Raw genomic sequence first — 25,073 nt, 5'->3', positions numbered from 1 at the left:
GAGCCTCCATCGCCTGCTTGATGGCTTGCATAAATGTCTGCATTGTCTCCTCCAATGAGGGTCCCGAATGTTGGTACTGTTGCTGCTGGTGCTCAAAAGTATTTTGCTGCATGAACCCAGGATTGTACTGCTGAGGTACATTCTGCTTCCGGACAGGAGGGATTTTCGTGTTGCTCATCTTGAGCTGCTGCATTTCTCTCATAAGTGTAGCCACCTGTTTTTGCAGCTCGCCAGCCGGTGCTACTGCGCTGGCCTCAACCCGGCGTCCATGGGTCGACTTCTGTTGAAAACTCTCGACCAAAGTCTGGAAAATCTAGTTCAGCTCTATAGCTGTCTTTCTAGCTATGTTCCTGCCTGCAGTGCTATCCACTATAAACTGAGCAGTTTGAATCAGTCAATCGTAGAAAAACTGGCTTAACATCACATGAGGCAGCTGATGCTGTGGGCATTCCCTGAGCAACTCCTGAAATCTTTCCCATGCCTCATGAAAAGGCTCATCAGCTCCTTGAATGAAATTCATAATCTGTGTACGAATTTCTTGCGTCTTGTTAGGTCCGGGGGGTCTCGAATAGGTGTATGGGGGGGGGGAATACACCTATAGGCTATTTTTGTGACTATCTACAAACCTCAATCAGAGGGATCTCAGTCAGAGATAGAAGCGAAACTTTACAAGCAAACAAGACACCTGTTTAACCGAAATAAGTGTTGACCAACAGGGTTGACGACTGATACTGAAAGCTCTTCAGTAAAGAGTTATCAGTTAAGTCAATGGAACTTAACTGATCCACGTAAGGGCTTCAGTCGTGTTTGCAAAGATGAAGATGATATCTCTCTTCCTTACTATCAGAGGATAGTGAGTCAGATTGATATCATACGCAGCGGAAATTAAACTTAGTTTCGAATAGCCTCGGTGGAGCAGATAGTTGGATTAAGGTTTCTCTTTTCAGTTAGTCAGCATTCAGTTTTATCAATTGAAATAACACAGTTATGAATGTAATACTGAAAGCTGTAAATAACACAGAGACTTTTACGTGGTTCGGAAAAACTCTTTCCTACATCCACGGCTGGTTGATCAGACCAACAATCCACTCCGCAAGTGCTTCCCTGGTGCACTGCAAACCGTGAACTGAAGATAAACTCTCTCTTCAGCACCTACACACCTCGCGTAGGGTTTCCCTACCTACACACCTCGCGCAGGATTTCAGCACCTACACAGCTCGCGCAGGATTTCCTTGCTAAGCACACCTCGTGCTCAGACTTCCCTATCAGAGTTCAGAACACCTTCTGAAACTCCGAGTCACTCAAACACTCTTATGGGGGAGAGGTTTAAACGAGTGCCAACTATACTTACAAAGAACGAGTTCTTTGAAGCAAGTTTGACCTTTGGCTTCTGGGTACACAGAATATATGCCTAGGGTCTAAGAGAATGTATGTAATCAGCAGTGACTGATTTTGGCTTTGGAATTCTCTTCTTCGATTCAAGCTTTGGGCGGTTTAAGCTTTAGGCTGAGTAGCTATTTCGGCAGAGCTTCAGCTTATGTCGTTGAATCGGTGAAGGTTGAAGTGATCCTCGAGCGCTATTTGTAGGAGAACTCTTGAATAGATCCGTTGGCGTAAATCGTCCTCAAGATTTCTTCCGTTGGAGAGCAATTCGAATTTGGGCTGAGGCTTCAATCTTCGAGGTTCCTTGTCTGTGTGGAAACGGCTCTCTTTGATGGACAGGAGATGTGACATCTCTGAAAAGTAACCACCAGATAGGAATGACCTCTGCAGAGATAAGATATTGAGATATCTCTGCATTTAATGCGGCTGTACTTGAGCGTACGTGGCTTCCTCTGAACGTTGGAAGATCAGTCCTAGGAGGAATGTTCAACTGATACTTGACTTTAGTATCAGTCCATGGCGCGCATTAAATAATCAGTCTTCAACTGATTCTTCAACTGATACTTCAGTTGGTAACTGCAGTCTTCAGTCTTCAGTCTTCAGTCTTCGTTCTTCAGTCTTCAGTCTTTGACACCGCAACTAAACTAGAAACGAACTCTAACACTTGAGTTCAAAAACGATTCTAGTCTATTACATTTAAGTCCTATGAATTTTGGTATCATCAAAACAAGGATTAGGATATTCCACAAGGTTTCCAACAATTTCCCCCTTTTTGATGATGCCAAAACCACACAGCAGTTCTAGACAGCAAAAAGACTGAGCTCACAGTACAAGTTCTAGACAAGGGGTGAAAGCTGTTCCCCCTTAACAACAGAACCTAAATAACTTGTACTCAGAGCAAGAACGAAAACAGTTCTAAACACAGAACAACAAGAAGACAGAAAAACCATAAATCAGAGCCTGGACAAAGAGTCATTGTCTTCAGGGTGAGATCAATAAGAAGTTCATTTCATTAAACGGACTGATAAGCCATCAGTCTAGGTACAGAGCAAGACTTACATTGGAGTAAAAAGTAAAACAAAAACATCATGGATAAACCATGGACTCCAGCAGTCTGCTTGGCTGCGCCTTGAACTTCTTGATCTTCATCTTCTGTCTTCGTGTCTTCAATGTTCCTAAGCTTGTTCCACTCTCACTTGTTTTCCGTTGAATTGAGGTCTCTTCTGAAACGTCATCCTTCTAACTTCTGGTGATCCTTTGCTGTTCCATCATCAGTCAAGAGTTAGAGGACAGGAGCAACCTCAAGAAAAGGTTTCTCTCTGACTTCTGACTTTCCCAACTTTCCCCCTTTTTGGCAACATCAAAAAGAGAGATGACGATGGAGGCTATGATCAGACGGTACCCAACTCCTAGTCTCAGAACCTCGTGAGAAGATTTGAGAACAGAGTGAGTCCGGATAAACAGAAGAGGAGGACATCAGTGGTGGGGTGAGGAGATGAGGGAGACGGAGAAGTGGAAGAGGACAAGAAAACGTAGAAGGCGGAAGATAGAAGAAGGCTGCCTTGGAAGAAAGGAGAGGGCTGCCTTATGAGGAGAAGGATCAGGTTGGTGAATTGGAAAGAAAGATTAGAAGAAGAAGGGTGTGAGAAGGAAGAATCGAAGCGGTGGCAGCTAAGAAGACTAACACCGTCGATTCGCCGACCCAGGGTCTGTGAAGAATAGACCCGGTGCGGCTGAAGATGCCGGCCAACAACAAGAGTGATCTCGTTGTTTGTTGCAAGCCAGGGAGGAGCACGAGATATGCGATACGGTATATCTCCTCCAGAAGCGGTGAAGCTTCTTGGCGCCAGGCATGAGAATGGAAGACGCTCGCTTCGCTGGATACAAGTGAGGGTAGAGCAAACTTTGACGCCGGAGAGACGTTGTGATCCAGTGGAAAGGTCCGGTGAAGACCAAGACTATGAGCGTCATTCTTCCACTCCATGACTTTGCAGTCATAGATTTCTCCTTTAGTCGGAACAATTTTTCTGCAACTTTGGAAACAATTGAAACTTTTTCTCACAGTGAAGGCTGTGGAGAGTTGTTAGTTGATGCAGAAACACTATGAAGACAACATGGTATAAATAGACAAGATGTGAACCATGTAGAAGATGAAAAGGTTTTTCGAAAACTGTGCCTTAAATGCAATTGAAGAAAAATTTCGCGTCCGCCGTCACTACGAGGGACTTCAAAAGGCATCATTACATATGTCATGTCAATGAGCGTTTCAAGAAATTTTATTGCAGAGGCAAAAAGGTTGGAAGGATTTTTGGCAAAAAGATCAGGACAAGTTCAATCAAAACAGATTTTCACTTTATAAAAATCTTGTCCTATTTCGGATATTCCAATTCCAACAATTCCAATAATCAGTTAAAGTTTTTGAAAGAAACTGATCAGTTAGAGAAAAGATTTTGAACTAAAAACTTAAAGCTCTAAACTGAAATAACTGATTTTGAAAAGGTAAGCATTTTAAAATACTTACTGATCAACTGAACATAGTAGTCAGTTGATACCACGTGATCCTGGATGATTCATCAGGATGACTTCCTCTTCAGATGAGCACTCGAACTTCATTGCTTTTTACGTCGACGATCGTAGAAGCAGCAGTTGGTTGACCACCAGTCAGCATGACTGTTTGAAAAAATCTTCAAACACAGCATCACTCTTCAGGGTTGATGAGGCCAATCTTTGCACAAAGATCGTTGAACCTCTCTTCTGGAAGAGCCTTGGTCAGCAGGTCCGCTCTCTGAATAGCAGTGGGAATCCATTCCACAGAGACATTCTTCTTTTCGACATGATCACGAATGAAGTGATGTCGAATCTCAATATGTTTGACTCTGGTGTGATGAACTGGATTCTGGGAGATTGCAATAGCACTGGAGCTGTCGCAATAGATAGGAACTTCCTTTTCCTCGATCCCATAGTCCTTTAGTTGATGGACTAACCACAGGATTTGTGAGCAGCAGCTTCCGGCAGCAACATATTCAGCTTCAGTTGTAGAGGTGGCGACTGAAGTCTGTTTCTTAGAAAACCAAGAGATGAGTTTGTTGCCTAGGAATTGACATGTTCCGGAGGTTGATTTGCGATCAAGCTTACATCCACCGAAGTCGGAGTCTAAAAATCCGGTGAGCTTGATGTCGTCCTCTGCTGGGTACCACAATCCTAAATTGGGTGTGCCCTTGAGATATCTCAGAATCCGCTTAGCTGCATCTAAATGAGCTTCCTTAGGATCTGATTGATATCTTGCACAAACCCCGACTGCAAATGCGATATCTGGTCTGCTCGCAGTCAAATACAGCAAAGATCCAATGATTTCTTGTTGGATTTGTATACTGAAAGCAAGAACTTTATGCTTGTATACAATGATTTCTGTTATTCACTATTCTTATCTCCTATCTGATTGTGTTCATGATTGCATATGTATGTTCTTTATCTCTGTATAAGTAGATTATATGGTGTGTTGTAGATCACAGAAGACCATATAATTGGAATAACCTTAAGAGATATAATATGATCACAGCCGAAATAACTCTAGGACAAGTTATTGGTTTAGGCTGCAGTATAGATGGAAGTAGTTTGTCTTGGCTACTTGTCTATACTGGTACGTCATTACGTATTGATAGGACCACAGTTTGAGATGTATTCTTCTATCTGACTTAAGTGAAGAATCAAGATCTCGGTGACTCATAAATCTTAATACAAATAAGTATTCAGATATATATGTTAACTCGTATATCACTTTGACTTACTATGGGTGAAAGTTATATACTAACTCGAGTACTCTGTATCTTGGGTGATAGCGGTTAATATATGATATTTGATTATCTGTATTAGTACCTGTATCCGGTATAGGATAATGACATCCCCTTAAGGAGCTCAATAAGGTTTATTACGCTAAACCCTGCAGATTGATTAAGTTCAGGCGTAATAATAAAGATTGAGTGGTACTGCTTAAGGAATTATTAAGAGATTAATTAATTTAAGCTGTCAGAGCTTTAATTAATTAATGGATGTCGGATATTTTAAATACGGAGATTTAATAAGTCTAAATACAAGCCCCGACTCATCACCGGCAATAAAGGGGTAAGTCAGTATCGGTTCTCTAGTGGAATGAACTGATATTTATAAATTAATTATGGTCTGGGCTGACCATAGATAAATTAATTTATTTGAGGCCCATCTTTATTCCTTGTATCTGGTCCCTGGGCTGGCCCAATGTCTCCTAGCCCAAGAAGACAGATTTTCGGCCCTAGCACTTTAAGTGGCGCCTCCTCTCTCTTTTCTGTATTATTAAATACAGCTGTCAGCTCTCAGGAAAATACACTGATAAAAATATTAGGGTTTTGAGAGCAGAGGGAGGCGCAGGAACGTGATTGGCCTTTCTGTCTTGGGAGTTCTCATAGCTCGTTGTCCATCCAACGTTGGGAATTGAGCGGGATACAGTCGAGAAGATCAGAGCTGGAGTCTGAATCATTCGACGCGATCATCAATCATCTGTGCATCCAATTCTCAAGTAAGTATTTCCTAACACCTAAGTGCAGCTGTTAAATTCATAGGAGCATGTTAGGAATTAATCGTTGTATGATGAATTAATAATAATCCAAGAAACGATCATCGGGCAATCGAGTATTAATTCAATTTAATATTCCTTCAATTGGTATCAGAGCCCAGGATTAATTTCTTGGCTCTATTATTAATTTGTGTACGATTAATAATGTGCGTTGTTTTTTAACTGCTGTTGTTCTTCGTGATTCGTTGATTCGTGGGATACGTCGTTTGACGTTGTAATCATTTTTCACCACGAGAAAATCCGTGGTTAGATTAGGATTTCAATTGTATTTGTTTTTCCGTTGTAAATCTGTAAAATTGAAGAACGAAACGAGGATGGCGACGAATCAACAACGAGGGACGGTGTTTGGTGGGAGGACGACGGGACAGCACGGCGCGACACGGGCTGCCGGCGCCGAGGGCAGCGTGCGCACGAGCGCTTGCGCGCGCCTGGTCGGGCTGCCGAGCAGCGCCGAGTGCCGCGGATGCCGAGGGCTGCTGCTGCAGGTGCGGTTCGCGCGGGGCGAGGCAGAAAAGGGCAAGGCGTGCGACGGGAGGCAGCGGGCAGGGGCGGTGCGCGCCCGGGGCTGCGCCTGCGCGCTCTGCGCGCTGCGCGCCCGGCGGGCGGCACGCTGCCGCTGCTGCCGTTGCCGCACGCTGGAGTTGCTGTTGTGCTGCTGCCGCCGTGCGTTGCTGCGGCTGGAATCGAGGCGAGGGCTGGGCGTGCGTGGGCCGTGCGCGCGCGTGCCTGCTGGCTGCGTGCTGCGCGCCCAGCGCCGCACTGCTCGGCTGTCTGCCCGGGCCGCTGCTGCGCCTGCTGCCGAGGCTGGTGCTGCCGGAGCCGAGAACAAGGAGGAGACCGGCGGTGGGGCAGCCGCCGCCGTGGACTGCTGTTGCTGGCTGGAGGCGGCGGCGCTTAGGGTTCCAAACCCTAGGTGGCCGATTGTTTCTCAACCAAAGGGGGCCCAAACCCTAGCTTGACGGGCCCATGTGTTCGGGCCAAGTTTTATTCTGTTTTTGGGCTTGTAATAGAATAGATGTTGGGTTTCCACGAATGGGTCACGAAGAATTTTAATTCTTTTATTACTGTTCTTTGCATGTCGTGGTTGTTAATCCCTTATGCTCTTTACCTGCTTTTTTGCACGTCTTTGCTTGTTAATATTTGTTTATTAATTGCGCTTAGACGAGCATGTTAGTAGGTTTGCCGTTTTCTTAAGCATGTTTTAGAATTCTGCGAGCATGATTTACATGTTGCGTTCTAGAGAAGCATGTTTAGGTTTATGTGCTTGAGCATAACAAACCTTTTGAAAGAAAAAGACTAAGCAGTTTAATAATTTTTATAGTAATTAAAAATTATTTTAGACCTCCACATGCGGTCTCTAGACAAAGTGATTAGCAATATGAGTAAACGTCCACCCAACGTGGCTTACTTCATATTTGTTTTTCATAAGTTTGTCAGAAGAGGTTTCTATAAAAATATTTAAACCATTAAAGTAGTGGGAGTTATGCAGTAAACGTCCACCCAATGTGGCTTACTTGTGTAATTTTCACAAGTACTTTGGAGAATGGAATTAAATAAGATAACCAAGAAAATTAAATTGAAAGCGGCATGGTCCTAGTGAGTATGCTAATTTCGAGAATTTAATTTTCAAGGTTAAAATGTGGTCATTGCTTAGATATCATATCAAGTACAATGTACAACTCCCAAAGGAGTCCCTTCTTGATGATGATATGGTCTAGTTAAGATGCCAACTATTAATTTCCTTTGTCGAAAGGTTAAGTTGACATGGATGGAAATTAAATGACTAGGTAAATAGTCTGGTTGAGGAATTCATGTGTAAACGTCCACCCAACGTGGCTTGCACATGGGATTCTTTGAGCCGTTGGAGGTTTCATTAATATTATTTTATCAAAAGGTTACAATATTATTGTTACGAACTATATGCCTTTCACGTTCCTACATGTTTATTTGTTTAGTTTCAGATATGTCTATGTCTCCGATTATTAACATTCTAGCAAACAATCCTCTCACCGGTCCAAATTACACCGAATGGAAACGCCATATTATGTATATTCTTGACGCTGATGAGCACAGTTTTGTGCTTACCACTCCACGTCCCGCGGCCTTAACTGATGAGTCGACTAATGCGGAACGTGAGGCGCATAAAAGGTGGCACAAGTCGAATAATATGGCCAAGTGCTATATTATGATGACTATGTCGCAAAATTTGCAACTCCAGCATCAGGTCATGGATGACGCAGCGACCATCATGTTAAACCTCAGCGAGGTTTATGGGGAGTCCGAGAGGTCTGCTCGTTTTAACTTGATGAGAGAAATCTTATCTTGTAAAATGAGCGAGGGCAGCTCGGTGCACGATCATGTCATGCATATGACAAATCTGTTTGACAGGCTTGATCTGCTAGGAGGGGGTATCGAAGGCGAAGCCAAGGTCGATATCATCCTCAATACTCTCCCCAAAACTTTTGAGCATTTCCGTCTCAATGTCGTTATGAGCAAGGCCAACTATACTCTTAATGAGTTATTGAATGCTCTAGTTTCGGCAGAGGGGGTCATGGGCACGCGCAATGGGAAAGAGGTCCTTGTTGCTGCCAAGGGATCTACTTCTTCGTCGAAAGGCGGGAAAAAGAAGTGGAAAGGTCCAAAGGGCAAGCATGACCATGAGGCTAGTGGGAGCGGTAAAGCCAAAGTTGATGGCCCTAGCGGCGGCGTGAACAAGCCGACAGCCAAGGGAAAGTGCTTCAAGTGCGGCAAGGTTGGGCATTGGAAGAAAGATTGTCCAGTGCTCAAGGCAAAGGGACAAGGTACGTCACAAGTTTTAGTAACAGAAACATGTTTAGCTTCGTTTTCTACTCATTCGTGGGTAGTGGATACGGGGGCAACTGACCATGTTTGTTACACCTTGCAGGGGTTCAACCCAACAAGGGAGCTAGCAAGTGATGAGATCACCATCTCCATGGGCAATGCGTCGAAGGTCGCAGCTGTTGCTATTGGAGATTTATCTTTATGTTTTGGTGATGACATTTTAGTTTTGAGAGATATTTTATATGTGCCGGAGTTTCGGCGGAACATAATTTCTGTTTCAAAGTTGTTTTTGAATGGATATTCTGTTACTTTTGATGGGGGTGTCTCTATCATGAGAGATAACAAGATTATTTGTTCTGGAATTTTGAACAACTCTCTCTATACTATTACATGTCCAATGAATAACTCTGTCCATGTTGCATCTACATCACAAATTCTTCCAAATCCAAATAAGAGAAAATATTATTCTCATGAACAATATACACATACTTGGCACCTAAGATTAGGCCACATCAATCTAAATAGGATCCAAAGGCTCGTTTCAAATGGAATCTTGAAAGACTTTCAAGCTGTGCCATTTAGAACCTGCGAATCCTGTATAGAGGGAAAGATGACGGCAAGGCCTTTTAAGGCAAAGGGGAATAGGGCCTCGGATGTGTTAGAATTGATTCACTCTGACTTGTGTGGACCGATGTCCACTAGAGCTCGTGGAGGGTACGAGTACTTCGTCACTTTCATTGACGATTACTCAAGGTATGGGTATATTTACCTTCTTCAACGCAAGTCTGAATGCTTTGAGAAATTCAAAGAATTCAAGGCGGAGGTGGAGAAGAGAACGGGTAAATCTATCAAGTCATTGCGGTCTGATCGCGGTGGCGAATACCTCGGGAACGAGTTCTTGCAATACTTGTCAGATTTTGGGATTACATCCCAATTGACTGCACCGGGTACTCCCCAACAGAACGGTGTAGCAGAGAGAAGAAACAGGACTCTTATGGAAATGGTACGATCTATGATGAGCTATGCATCATTGCCTATTTCGTTTTGGGGATATGCCTTGGAAACAGCGGTTTATTTGCTGAATCGGGTACCGTCCAAATCGGTTCCTAAAACTCCTATTGAGTTATGGTCAGGGCGAAAGCCCAGCTTGAATCATATAAAGATATGGGGTTGTCCTGCATACGTGCTAGACAAGGAAGCGAGGAAATTGGAGCCGAGATGCGAACTAATGCTGTTTATAGGATACCCTAAGGAAACGAAAGGTGGTTACTTTTATAATCCGAAGGATCAGAAAGTGGTTGTTAGCACCAACGCACGATTCTTGGAACACGATTATGAAAGTAATCACAAGTCTAAGTCCGAGATTGTCCTTCAAGAAATCGAAGGCAATGGACAGGCGATTCCATCACCCCAGCCAAGTGTGCAAGTAAATGCACCACAAGACCCTGCACAAACCATTGTCACAACTGTACCACCACCGCTTCGTCGTAGTGGGAGGGTTGTAGTTCAACCCGATCGATTTATGTTCTTGGGAGAATCTTCGGATCTTCTCCCTGTTGATGAACAAAAGGATATCGACCCTGACAACTTTAGACAAGCGATGAAAGATCAAGATGCAGATTCTTGGTACGAGGTCATGGTTTCTGAAATAGAATCCATGGGTGCTATGGATGTATACGAGAAGACCGAACTACCAGATGGCTTCCTAGCTATAGGTAGTAGGTGGGTATACAAGAGAAAAAGAGATTCGGATGGCGAAGTCGCAGCTTTTAAAGCTAGACTGGTGGCGAAAGGTTATACCCAGGAACAGGGTATAGATTATGATGAGACCTTCTCGCCGGTTGCCATGCTCAAGTCTATCCGAATACTCCTTGCCATAGCAACCCACATGAACCTTGAGATTTGGCAAATGGATGTCAAGACCGCTTTCTTAAACGGTTTCCTTGAAGAAGGAAGGGACATCTATATGCAGCAACCTGAAGGGTTTGTGAAGAAGGGCGAAGAGCATCTTGTATGGAAGCTTAAGAAGTCCATTTATGGACTTAAGCAAGCTTCGAGGTCATGGAACAAACGTTTTGACGAGGTCATTAAATCCTATGGATTTACTCGTTGTGAGAACGAAAGTTGCGTGTACCGTTTAGATGCCAATGGTGACGTGGTTTTCCTTGCACTTTATGTAGATGATATCCTCCTCATTGGCAACAATGTTGAGCTATTATCGGACATAAAGAAGTGGTTATCCGAACAGTTTCAAATGAAAGACTTAGGAGATGCAGCGTACATCCTGGGGATCAAGGTCGTTCGTGATCGCCAGAAAAGGATGTTGAGCTTATCTCAAGCGTCTTACATTGATACTGTGATTGCTCGTTTTAGCATGCAAAATGCCAAGAAAGGCTTGCTACCTTTTAGACATGGCATTCCTCTGTCTAAGGACATGTGTCCTAAGACGCCTAGTGAGGTTGAGGAGATGAGGAAGATACCCTATGCTTCCGCCGTAGGTAGCCTCATGTATGCGATGCTATGCACGAGACCTGATATTTGCTATGTCGTTGGCATGGTTGCAAGATATCAGTCGAACCCTGGACCAGGACACTGGACTACGGTAAAGCATATTCTCAAGTACCTGAAACGGACTCGAGATTATAGGCTAGTTTACCAGTCAGACAGTCTATTTCATTTGGGTTACACCGATTCGGATTTCCAGGCTGACCGGGATGAGAAGAGATCTACCTCTGGTTATGTGTTTACCTTGGGAGGTGGAGCCGTATCGTGGCGGAGTGCAAAGCAGAAGTGCATTGCAGACTCCACCATGGAAGCCGAGTATGTAGCTGCTTCGGAAGCTGCTAAGGAGGCTGTATGGTTCCGGAACTACCTCTTGGATCTAGGAGTGGTCCCTAATTTGCCTAAGAGTATCATAATTTATTGTGATAACTCGGGTGCAGTGGCAAATTCTAAGGAACCCAGGAGCTACAAGGCGTCAAAACACATAGAGAGAAAGTACCACATCATACGAGAAATCGTAAACAGAGGAGATGTGCTAGTAGAAAAGATTGATACATTGGAGAACCTAGCTGATCCTTTCACGAAAAGCTTACCGCAAAAGACCTATGAGAAGCATGCTCGAGGGATGGGATTGCGGTTGATGCCACCCACTTAGAGAAAAACTTTCAGTATAAGTGGGAGAGATGAAGTGAAGCTTTGTAATAGCTAGTATTTAGACACATTGTATACTAAAAGTTTTGCTTTAGTATAAGTGGGAGATTGTTGGATTTGTATACTGAAAGCAAGAACTTTATGCTTGTATACAATGATTCCTGTTATTCACTATTCTTATCTCCTATCTGATTGTGTTCATGATTGCATATGTATGTTCTTTATCTCTGTATAAGTAGATTATATGGTGTGTTGTAGATCACAGAAGACCATATAATTGGAATAACCTTAAGAGATATAATATGATCACAGCCGAAATAACTCTAGGACAAGTTATTGGTTTAGGCTGCAGTATAGATGGAAGTAGTTTGTCATGGCTACTTGTCTATACTGGTACGTCATTACGTATTGATAGGACCACAGTTTGAGATGTATTCTTCTATCTGACTTAAGTGAAGAATCAAGATCTCGGTGACTCATAAATCTTAATACTAATAAGTATTCAGATATATATGTTAACTCGTATATCACTTTGACTTACTATGGGTGAAAGTTATATACTAACTCGAGTACTCTGTATCTTGGGTGATAGCGGTTAATATATGATATTTGATTATCTGTATTAGTACCCGTATCCGGTATAGGATAATGACATCCCCTTAAGGAGCTCAATAAGGTTTATTACGCTAAACCCTGCAGGTTGATTAAGTTCAGGCGTAATAATAAAGATTGAGTGGTACTGCTTAAGGAATTATTAAGAGATTAATTAATTTAAGCTGTCAGAGCTTTAATTAATTAATGGATGTCGGATATTTTAAATACGGAGATTTAATAAGTCTAAATACAAGCCCCGACTCATCACCGGCAATAAAGGGGTAAGTCAGTATCGGTTCTCTAGTGGAATGAACTGATATTTATAAATTAATTATGGTCTGGGCTGACCATAGATAAATTAATTTATTTGAGGCCCATCTTTATTCCTTGTATCTGGTCCCTGGGCTGGCCCAATGTCTCCTAGCCCAAGAAGACAGATTTTCGGCCCTAGCACTTTAAGTGGCGCCTCCTCTCTCTTTTCTATATTATTAAATACAGCTGTCAGCTCTCAGGAAAATACACTGATAAAAATATTAGGGTTTTGAGAGCAGAGGGAGGCGCAGGAACGTGATTGGCCTTTCTGTCTTGGGAGTTCTCATAGCTCGTTGTCCATCCAACGTTGGGAATTGAGCGGGATACAGTCGAGAAGATCAGAGCTGGAGTCTGAATCATTCGACGCGATCATCAATCATCTGTGCATCCAATTCTCAAGTAAGTATTTCCTAACACCTAAGTGCAGCTGTTAAATTCATAGGAGCATGTTAGGAATTAATCGTTGTATGATGAATTAATAATAATCCAAGAAACGATCATCGGGCAATCGAGTATTAATTCAATTTAATATTCCTTCATTTCTCTGTACTTCTTCGAAGAGACAGAGCTTCCTTCTGAACCTGGATCAACTTTCCAGTTTGTGTTCATTGGGATCTTGACTGACTTCATGTGCTGAATACCGAACTTAGCTATCAGCTCCTTGGCATACTTGGACTGGCTGATCAGTATTCCTGCTTTAGTCTGCTTGACTTGCAATCCGAGAAAGAAATTCATTTATCCCATCATGGACATTTGGAATTTGTTCTTCATGATATCAGCAAACTTATTGCACATGTGTTCGGATTTGGATCCGAAGATTATGTCATCGACATAAATTTGAACAAGCAAGAGATCTTCTCCTTCTTTGAGAGTGAACAACGTTCTGTCCACTGATCCCTTTTTGAAGCCTTGTTCAACTAGATACTCCGAGAGAGTATCATACCACGCTCTTGGTGCTTGCTTCAACCCATAGAGCGCTTTCTTCAGCTTGTACACCTTTTCTGGTCCAGCAGCCTCAAATCCTGGAGGTTGTTCTACATAGACTTCATCTGTGAGCACTCCATTGAGAAATGCACACTTGACATCCATTTGGTGTACCTTCAAACCTTTGTGAGCTGCAAAAGCTAAGAAGAGTCTGACTGCTTCCAATCTGGAAACTGGGGCAAATGTCTCGTCGTAGTCGATTCCTTCTTCTTGATTGTATCCTTTAGCCACAAGCCTTGCTTTGTTTCTCACAACGTTTCCTTCTTCGTCTTTCTTGTTCTTGAAAATCCATTTCAAGCCAATCACCTTTGCATCGTCTGGTCGATCCACAAGCTCCCAAACAGAATTCCGGTTGAATTCATTGAGTTCTTCTAGCATTGCGATGATCCATTCTGTGGACTTCAGAGCTTCTTCAATATCCTTCGGCTCTGTAGTTGATAAGAAACAGCTGAAATTCTTATCTTCGTTGATGCAGTTCTGATTGATGTCGAAGACGAGGTTGCACATAGATCTCCGAGTCTTGACGCCATCTGATGGTTCTCCAATGATGTTCTCCTTAGAGTGGAGTTCAACCATCTTCGATATTTCTTGATTTCTTCAGGAGATGGTGGAGCTTCTTCAGTTAGAATAGCTCTGGGATGTTGAGCACTTTCTGGAGCAGGGGAGAGTTGAGCTGGGGCGGCTTCTGCGTGTTCAACTTGAACTTCAGCAACTGGAGTTCCCCCTTGACTATTGCCATCTATATTGGCTCCAGTTTGAACTTCAGACCGTTGGTTGATCTTTTGATACTGAATCATCTCAGTATCTTCATCCTTGCCAGGTCCCCATACCAAGACAGTAGAGGGCTCGTCAGTATGGATTTCAGCTTTGGAACCTTCAGTGATCTGAACATTCTTTTCAGCATCTTGTTTCCTGAAACCATCTGTAGACTCATCAAAGATCACATGAGGTGTTTCTTCTACACATAGAGTTTGAGTATTGAACACTCGATAGGCTTTGCTTGAACGTTCTATTCTGGAGTATCCAAGGAAGACTCCTGGATCAGCCTTGCAATCGAAGGTGTTCAACCTCTTCTTATCGTTGTTGTGTATGAAACACTTAGAACCAAAAGCATGAAAATGGGCAATCGATGGCTTTCTGTTCTTCCATAACTCGTATGGAGTTCTTCCATGTCTCTGAGTGAGGAAGGAGCGATTCTGCGTGTAGCATGCGTTGTTGACTGCTTCGGCCCAAAACTTCAAGGGGAGTTTTAACTCGGCTAGCATCGTCCTTGCTGCTTCCTTTAGAGACCGGTTTCTTCTCTCTGCAACTCCATTCTGCTGTGGAGTTCTTGCTGCAGAAGTTTGATGACTGATTCCTTGTTCATCACAATACTCACGAATGACAGTATTGAGGAACTCAGTCCCACGATCTGATCTGATGCTGATGATGTTGACTTCCTTTTCAACGCTCAGTCTCTTCAACAGCTTTGGCAGTTCCTCCAGTGTCTCCTTGTTTTTGAAAAGAAAGATAACCCAGGTATATCGTGAATAATCATCCACAACTACCAAGGTGTACTTCCTACCGTTGTAGCTTCTTGGAGTGATCGGGCCAAACAGATCCATGTGAAGTAGATGCAGAATCCTTTCAGAGGAGTGTCCTGTCTTTGACTTGAATGATGTCCGCGTCTGCTTTCCTCTGAGGCATGCTTCACATTCTTGCTTCTTCTGGAATACAATAGAAGGGAGTCCTTCTACCAGTTGATGTTTAGCAAGTTTGTTGATCGTCTTGAAGTTGAGATGGTTGAGTCTCTTGTGCCATAGCCAATTGAGCTCTGAGCTGCTTTTACTGATGAGGCACGTTTCTGGTGGGCTGTCTTCCCAAGAAACGACGTAGAGACTTCCTTGTCTGAATCCCTTCAGAACCACCTTCTTCTGATTGTTTCTAACAGTGAATTCATCCTTTTTGATTTTCACTGTGAAACCACTGTCACAAAATTGACTCACAGACAACAGATTATGTTTAAGACCAGAAACAAAGCTAACATTACTGATACTGGCGTTACCCATGTTGAGCACACCATAGCCTTTTGTTTCTCCAATCGAGTTGTCTCTGAATGCAACTTTGGATCCAGCTTTCTCAACATACTGGGATAGATATTCTTTGTAGCCCGTCATATGCTTCGAGCAGCCACTGTCCAGATACCACGTTCTGATTGAAGCTTTGGCCTCTTCCTTCTTTTTATGTTTCCTGACATTGACCTGCAAGAAAGAGTTGCTTCAGGCACCCAATCAAGCTTTGGGTCCTTCAATGTTAGTTCGAGTTCCCTTTGGAACCCAAATCTGCTTCAGAATTGGTCTGGCTGATTTCTTGCACTTTGTTGGATGTCTGATCGGTGTCGTTGGCGCTTCAGGTGGCATATGAGCATTCTTCCGTTGAGAAATCCTATTGAAGGCCTCACTCTTGTAGCAGTTCTGTCTGGTGAGTGGTTGAGGTCTTCTTTGCTCGCCGAAGTATCTTCCGTGAGATACTTTAGTCTTTGCAGACTTATGGAGATTTGTCTGACGTCCAGTGGCTTGTCGTCGAGGAAGTGGCATGGCTCGACTGGACTCAGCATTGCTTGATCTCCATGGATGTTGTTCTTTCTGAAACTAAATTGAGGATGTCAGTTTCTGACTGATGTGGCCTATCTTCCTCCTGGGTTGATGAGAAAGATTCTTCTTGGCTCCTGATGTTCCTTCCCGGATCTTTGACTGAAATCTGCTTTCCAGCCTTTTCAATATGATGATCTGGTTGGGAGCCTCCTTAGCTCGTCTGTAGCTTCGTGGAGGTGGAACATTTGATCTGGCCATCAGTCTACGTTTGTGAACTTCATCCATATCATGATCTCTTGATTCTTCTGAGGTTGTAATTTCAGAAGGATCATTCTTAGAGATGATCATGATATCCTTTCCTTTGGCAGCTGCAACCTTTTCTCCGATGCTGTTGACCAGTCCTTTTGATGGAAAGTTGCTCATCATGGGAGACTGCATCATGCAGTTCTTGACTGTTTCTTCCAGCTTGTGATTAAGCCTTTTGATTTCATGAGAAGCTCTTTCACATTCTGAGTTGGAGATTCTGAGCTCTTCTTCCAGTCGGCTGTTCTCCATGATTAGCTGATCAAGACATGTTTCATCCGGAAAGTAGATGATTGTCTGATGTTTAGCTCGTTCATCATCGATCTCCTTGTCCTTTTTCTGATTCTGCTTGAGGAGATCTTCGAAAATTTTCCTCAGCTGACAGTGATCAGTCAGGAGCTGATCAAACTCGTCAGTTTCAACGGATGAGCTATCTCCAGATTCTGAGTGGTCTCCTGAAAGCATCAGGATGTTATCAGTATATGGAGTTTTCGTGAGAGATTTTACCTCTGGGCCATTCATTCCATTGTCGTAGCTGTTGTCAGCTACACTTTCTGATTCGTTGGCCATCAGGGCTCGGCTCTCATCATCTGAGCTGGAACTGTCGAAGTCGGATGATTCTGATGTGTCGTTGGAAGAGTCAGCATCATCAGCAACCATCGCTTTCTTCTTCAAAGATCTGCGATCTTTCTTTGCTTTCAGTTCCCTGCGCTCAGCTGGAGTCAGATCAGGACATTCATGCTTAAAGTGTCCTTTCTTTCTACATCCATAACATTCCAATTCTTTGATGTCGTAAGCGGCTGACTTCCTTTCTCCGCTTCGATCTGTGGAATGTCTGGAGTCCCTTTCTCTTTCTTTTCCCTTGTAGTGCTGCTTGTGGAACCTTCTGTACTTCCGGAACTTGGACTCCATCTTGTTGAATCTGTCAGTCAACAAGGCATATTGACTGAAGAAGTCCTCAGGGTTGAGTTCCGTTGGCTCCTTGATCTGCTTCTTGCCTTCTCTGGTTGAGGCCTTCAGTGCAACTCCTCTTGAGGTTGATGGACCATCTTCGTCTGATCCTCCAGCCTTCTTGTTACCAAGATTTCTCAGAAGATCGAAGTCATTTGCCATGAGATCGGAGAAAAGCTTGTTTGTCGGGAGCTGACTGAATCCTGGCTTATGCTGATGAGCGACTGAGTAGATCTGCCATTCTCCTCGTGGCAGTGCTCGAAGAATCTTCAAGTTGATTTCTCGTTGAGTGTGTTTGTCTTTGGAAATGGATTGAACTTCATTCAATATGAGATTGAATCTTTGTTCCATTTCCTCGACAGATTCATTCTTGAGCATGAGGAAGGAGTCGAATTTCTGACAAGCTATGGAAAGCTTATTCTCCTTGATCTCCTCAGAACCTACGCACATTCTTTCCAGAATATCCCACATCTCCTTTGCTGTCCTGCACTTGATGATCTTCATGACATACTTGTCAGGAACGGTGCCGGAGATGATGCTTTTGGCGAGGTTGTCTAGCTCATCTTGCTTCCTTTCTTCTGTGGTGAAGTCTGCCTTTGACTTGGGCTGGTCCTCATCGTAAGGTTCCTGACGGATGTCAGTAGGAACCCTTTTTACAGTTTCGGTGATAATGATTGGACCGCTGGTGATGACTTCCCACATTCTACAATGTTGGGCAATGAGGAAGCTTTCAAGCCGAAACTTCCATATGTCGTATTTTTCAATACAAAACATAGGTAGAGAAGATAATCTGCTGTGGTTAGTCTCCATCAAAAAAGAGAGAACAGGTAACAGCAGATAAAGCAAGTAGCAAGCACAAAATAATAAGAAAGAGCAAAACTTTTTCGAGACCTTTAATAAGGATCTAGTTCAAGTAGAACTAGTCAGAGACAGATAGTTCTTGCGATCAACCTGCTCTGATACCAATTGTTAGGTCCGGGGGGTCTCGAATAGGTGTATGGGGGGGGAATACACCTATAGGCTATTTTTGTGACTATCTACAAACCTCAATCAAGGGATCTCAGTCAGAGATAGAAGCGAAACTTTACAAGCAAACAAGACACCTGTTTAACCGAAATAAGTGTTGACCAACAGGGTTGACGACTGATACTGAAAGCTCTTCAGTAAAGAGTTATCAGTTAAGTCACTGGAACTTAACTGATCCACGTAAGGGCTTCAGTCGTGTTTGCAAAGATGAAGATGATATCTCTCTTCCTTACTATCAGAGGATAGTGAGTCAGATTGATATCATACGCAGCGGAAATTAAACTTAGTTTCGAATAGCCTCGGTGGAGCAGATAGTTGGATTAAGGTTTCTCGTTTCAGTTAGTCAGCATTCAGTTTTATCAATTGAAATAACACAGTTATGAATGTAATACTGAAAGCTGTAAATAACACAGAGACTTTTACGTGGTTCGGAAAAACTCTTTCCTACATCCACGGCTGGTTGATCAGACCAACAATCAACTCCGCAAGTGCTTCCCTGGTGCACTGCAAACCGTGAACTGAAGATAAACTCTCTCTTCAGCACCTACACACCTCGCGTAGGGTTTCCCTACCTACACACCTCGCGCAGGATTTCAGCACCTACACAGCTCGCGCAAGATTTCCTTGCTAAGCACACCTCGTGCTCAGACTTCCCTATCAGAGTTCAGAACACCTTCTGAAACTCCGAGTCACTCAAACACTCTTATGGGGGAGAGGTTTAAACGAGTGCCAACTATACTTACAAAGAACGAGTTCTTTGAAGCAAGTTTGACCTTTGGCTTCTGGGTACACAGAATATATGCCTAGGGTCTAAGAGAATGTATGTAATCAGCAGTGACTGATTTTGGCTTTGGAATTCTCTTCTTCGATTCAAGCTTTGGGCGGTTTAAGCTTTAGGGTGAGTAGCTATTTCGGCAGAGCTTCAGCTTATGTCGTTGAATCGGTGAAGGTTGAAGTGATCCTCGAGCGCTATTTGTAGGAGAACTCTTGAATAGATCCGTTGGCGTAAATCGTCCTCAAGATTTCTTCCGTTGGAGAGCAATTCGAATTTGGGCTGAGGCTTCAATCTTCGAGGTTCCTTGTCTGTGTGGAAACGGCTCTCTTTGATGGACAGGAGATGTGACATCTCTGAAAAGTAACCACCAGATAGGAATGACCTCTGCAGAGATAAGATATTGAGATATCTCTGCATTTAATGCGGCTGTACTTGAGCGTACGTGGCTTCCTCTGAACGTTGGAAGATCAGTCCTAGGAGGAATGTTCAACTGATACTTGACTTTAGTATCAGTCCATGGCGCGCATTAAATAATCAGTCTTCAACTGATTCTTCAACTGATACTTCAGTTGGTAACTGCAGTCTTCAGTCTTCAGTCTTCAGTCTTCGTTCTTCAGTCTTCAGTCTTTGACACCGCAACTAAACTAGAAACGAACTCTAACACTTGAGTTCAAAAACGATTCTAGTCTATTACATTTAAGTCCTATGAATTTTGGTATCATCAAAACAAGGATTAGGATATTCCACAAGGTTCCCAACACGTCTTATGATTGGGATAAAATTTCAGCATAAATTTCTCGCATGCCTCTCCCCAAGTTGTGATGGAGTTTGGCTACAGAGACAATAACCACGTCCTCGCCCTATCTTTCAGCGCATATTGGAAGCATTTAAGCTTCAGCTGATCTTCTGTGATATCCAACAGCAGAAAAATCTGCACTTGAGTGCAGAAATCACGAACAAACTTCAGGGCATCTTCGTTAGGCAGCCCGTAAAAGAGTGAAATCACATTTGAATCATGGGGCGTCAACTTATAGTTCATAACTGCAGTAGGAAGAACTATAGCTGAACTTGTGGCCTCTACAACAGGCTGAGCAAAATCTCCCATGTACTGAGGATTATTTTGCGCCATCTCTTCTTTCTCCTTTTCTAAGGACTACTCTGAATGGTCAGAATCAGAGCTGCCTACGTCTCCAGAGCTGGTGTCAGAGTAGAAAGCGTCTGCTCTGTCATGCTCCTTTCCCTCAGAGTCAGACTCAGATCCTTCTTCTCGTTCTTCAAATAATTCTTTGCTGCAGTTTTTTCTGAAAATACCCGTGCTAGTGATGTCTGTTGTCCAAAGGAGACACTAGTTTTCTTTTCAGACTACGACGTCTCTGCATACACAACACTTAACACACGGATTAAACGCACCGGGGGGGGAGAGAGTGACAGAAACAAGAAAAAGAAAAATAAACAAAGCAAATAAACACAAAAAAAGTGACACAATTAAAACGCCTAAAACCTTCCCCGGCAACGGCGCCAAAATTTGACTCAACCTAAACACTATGCTAGATTGACTCGCAATCGTACGAGGTCTATTGTAGTGTGTAAGCTAACCCAAGTCGTCTCTCAAGGAAGATTCAACAGGGCACCTAATTGTATCACAGCGAAAACAGTAAAGTTTAAGTTTGATTATTATAATTAAACTAATGCTTGGAATTGAAAACTCAACTTAAAACTAAACTCAGAAATAACAAGGCAGAAAAGAACAAAACACAAGTACCGATGCGAAAATAAACTATTAAACCCTAGGCAGAATTAAATGATAAAGTAAAGGCTACTAGGAATTACTCCCTCCGTCCCGGCTTTTAGTATCCAGTTCAAAAGGGCACGGGTTTTAATAAAGTAATTGAGTATTATGTGAGTAGAATAATGGTCCCACCAATAAAGGAATTTTAAATTGATTAATTGATAAAGTGTTTCTTTCTTTTATTCTTGATTAATATCTGGTCCCACCATTTTAATTTAATGATGCAGATTTTGAAATACACGAAAATTAAAAATAGAGGGAATAAGCCAAAAGAAATGAGTAGGCCATTTTAGAATAAAAAATTCACATTACATCATTAAGGCTGAGAATCTGATTAGGCCAAATGTTTAGGAGGGAAACTAAATTACTCCAAAATCAAAATTTCCCTCAAACAAAGAAGACTATAAGTACATCTGCGAAATCAGATTGTTTACAATTCCAAATCTGAAAAGTTAAAAGCAAAACCACAAAGAAGACAGCTTCAAAATGGCAGCTCCAAGCCAAATGAGACGATTCACCATTGAAGACAAAAACAAAGTGGGTCAATGGCTTCTTCTACGTTGCAAAAATGGCAAACTTTCATATGGAGCTCAAAGAGAGGCTGAATCAACCTTCGGAATGAGTAAGCGAACTGTCTACAAGGTTTGGAAGCAAGTTGCACTACTACAAAATTTCACATACATAACACTTCATACATAATGGTTTTTTTAAAAAACCGTTATGTATGAGCACATTTTCTAGAAAAGACAACGGTTTTGAAGAAATCCGTTATCTATGTAGTGTTATCCATAACAATAGATAACAGTATGATGTAATCCGTTATCTTTTAGCGTTATCTATTAGTTACATACATAACGGTTTATCAAACCGTTAAGCCAACCGTTATCTATTAACACTTTTTTACAACAGTTTTTTTACCGTTAAGAAATGCGCCTCTCAATACTGTTATGTATTAACATTATTTTTTTTCTTTTTTTTAATAATTTTTTTTTTAATTGTTATACTTTAGGTAAAATTCGAAACCTAACTCCAAATCTGATTTTCAAGCTTGCTCCAATACTCCTAACACACCCGCCGCCTCCCCCCGGTGACGCCGCGCCCGACGACGCTGCACGAGCAACCGGACGCCGGTGCTAGTGAGTCAGTGACCGCCCCTGCCCCCACCCACCCTGCATCGCGTCGCCTCTGACGCCGCTCTTCTCGCAGCAGCAGATCGAGCGGCGGAGCACCCTTCTCCCCTCCACCGAGCACGAGCAGACCACCCATCTCCTCCGCCGACGCCGCTCTTCTCGCAGCAGCAGCAGCAGATCAGGTTTTTTGCTTCTCCGTCTGCCACCTACCGCACCCGTCTCTCTCTCTCCGTCCGTTAGGCCTAGCAGCTGTCGCCGGTCGAGCTCTCAATCGCAGACCCTAGGAGCCGCCGCTGTCGCCGCCGCCTTCTACAATAGCCACCACCAAGGTAGAATCCCTAATTATTCATCCCTTACGCAAATCTCATTCCAAATCCCTAATTTTTGAACTTTGTTGGTAACAATATGATTTAGATTAGGGCTTTTGCTCGAATTTTTTAAATTATCTGAAGCTATTTTGCTCAAATTTTTTAATTTGTCAAGCTATTTTGCTCAAGTTTTTGAATTATCTCTTTGTTATTCAATTATCCTCAATTGTATATTTGGTTGGAACCGCCCACGTTTCTACGGTAATTTTGGTGTTTTTTTTATGTGTATTTGTTTTGAGATTTCCATGATTATACAGTTTAATTTCTAGATCTGAATCAGCTCTTTTTACCATTTTCCAACTGTTTTTCTCCTTCTGATTACTGCTGGGAATTTTGTTGCATTGTTCGGATAGAAATTGGTTATTAAATCAGAATAGCTTAATGGAATTGCTCTGTCATTTTCTGGAATCTTGCCAAGAAGTTCAGGCTGTGATAGAATTCTTGAAACCCCAGGTGCTTTTCTTTTGATTGATTTAACTACTATGTACTAATACTCTTTTCTCTTAGTGGTAGTATATGATAATTCATTGTTTGCGTCATGGATTGGAAATTTGGATATCCCAAGACCCTTGATAATTTCTATAACTTGAGCTAATTTTGTTTAATTCATATCCTATTGAAATGATAGGATTGGAAAAATCCTAGTAACAAGGATAAAAATACACAATCATGAAAAGTAAACCCCTTCTTAATGTACTTTGAGGTCTTCTGCTATTATTATTATGCCCCATTTTCCTTGTCACTACCCAAAATAGCAATGTTATGTGTCTATTGCAGGTTGTCTTTTTGGAGCTGTGCTCTAGTCGTGTTGCGATTCTTACGCCGCAAAACTTGAAGGTTGGTCTGTATTTGTATTTCTATTCTCTCTGTAGAATTAATTGAGTTCAGTGTTTGTGATTAGTCAATAAATATTATGAAATGATAGCTTTAGAGCCATGTAGTCTGCTTTTGCTCGGTTTCTTGAAGATGTAATAGGGCCCAAGCTTCGTCTGAGGTGAGAGAAGTTAGAACTGCTTGCAATGACCCTTTACTCTCTATGAATTTAATGCCATATGGCTGAATGATTGATTTGAGAAGATAATTAGCACAATGAATTCTTGTGAACTTTGTTTCAAGTCCTATAAGGCCAGGGGATACTGAAATAGATACTCGGTGATACTGAAATAGATACTCGGTGAGATCGGCATCTAGACTTGAATAGAAAGCTTCTTGTATTCTTGTTGCTCAATAGACTTTGAGAATTAACTTAATCACAAGAGGTCACCTTTGACTTTCAGAACAGAAACTAATGATCTCGACTTGTATGAACGCTTCCGTAATCTGACTTTCTCATACCTTATTCAATACATGATGATGGTTCTTTTATATGCTCATGGTTAACTCAAATTCACAAATAAGCCATGTTTTTGCAGGTGCCAACCATGTTATTCGATTATCCTTAATTGCTCAAGTATATAATTTTTAATTAATCTTTGTATCTTAATCTATTACCATTTTTTGTAGCGAAAAGCACTAGATGACAAGTTAAAGGAAAAGGAGGAACGAGAAGCATTTCAGGTACCAATATCTCCATGATATGATAGTCTGTTAGACTCCTCCTGTTGTCTGCATGATATGATTTTCGTGCCCAATCTTTTTTTTGTTGTCTGCTTTTTAGATTAAATGTGCCTTATACTTCATGTATCCATCTATGTCTTGCATGCTGCCATATGTTTCCATATGTGAATACATTTTTTCTTCTATATTTCATCATTTGGTTCTGCATTGTGGTATAATTTTTTTGGTATTTCGGTGCTTTGAGCTGCTGTTCTGTGCAGTGTAATTTTAGATCTGGTTTGAGGTTTTATTTCTAACTTGTTTACTAGAAATTGGGAATTGAGTTTCTACACATATTCTCTTGCATTTGTTTGTTTGATAAGCAACTGCTAGTTAGGTAGTATAAAATGATTGTGGTTTGGCAGGTGATGGTGTTTATTCGCTTATAATCTCATTTCCATCTCCTATTTGCTGCAACCCCTTCTTCTCCACACGCCACTCTCATCACAACTGCATCAACCTCTTTCTCTCTCTCTAGCTGGGGCTAACTTTCTTCGACTCTGACATTGCTTGCAACTAACATTTGATTGGATTTATGAAGTTATAGGTTTGAAATTGTGGGGATGTGGTTATGATTATCTTCATCTAATTGGATCATGTAGGTTAATATTGGTGACTTCGGCTTGGCAGTTATGAAGTGTGTGATGCTTGATTTGAAACTCCAAGTATGTTTTGCCTCCTTTCTCCCTTGACCTACCATCTGCATTAGCATAAAAATAAATGTT

This window comes from Salvia miltiorrhiza, chromosome 1, assembly GCF_028751815.1.
Source record: "Salvia miltiorrhiza cultivar Shanhuang (shh) chromosome 1, IMPLAD_Smil_shh, whole genome shotgun sequence".
Classification (NCBI taxonomy): domain Eukaryota; kingdom Viridiplantae; phylum Streptophyta; class Magnoliopsida; order Lamiales; family Lamiaceae; genus Salvia; species Salvia miltiorrhiza.
Note: the sequence above shows the minus strand (reverse complement) of the source record.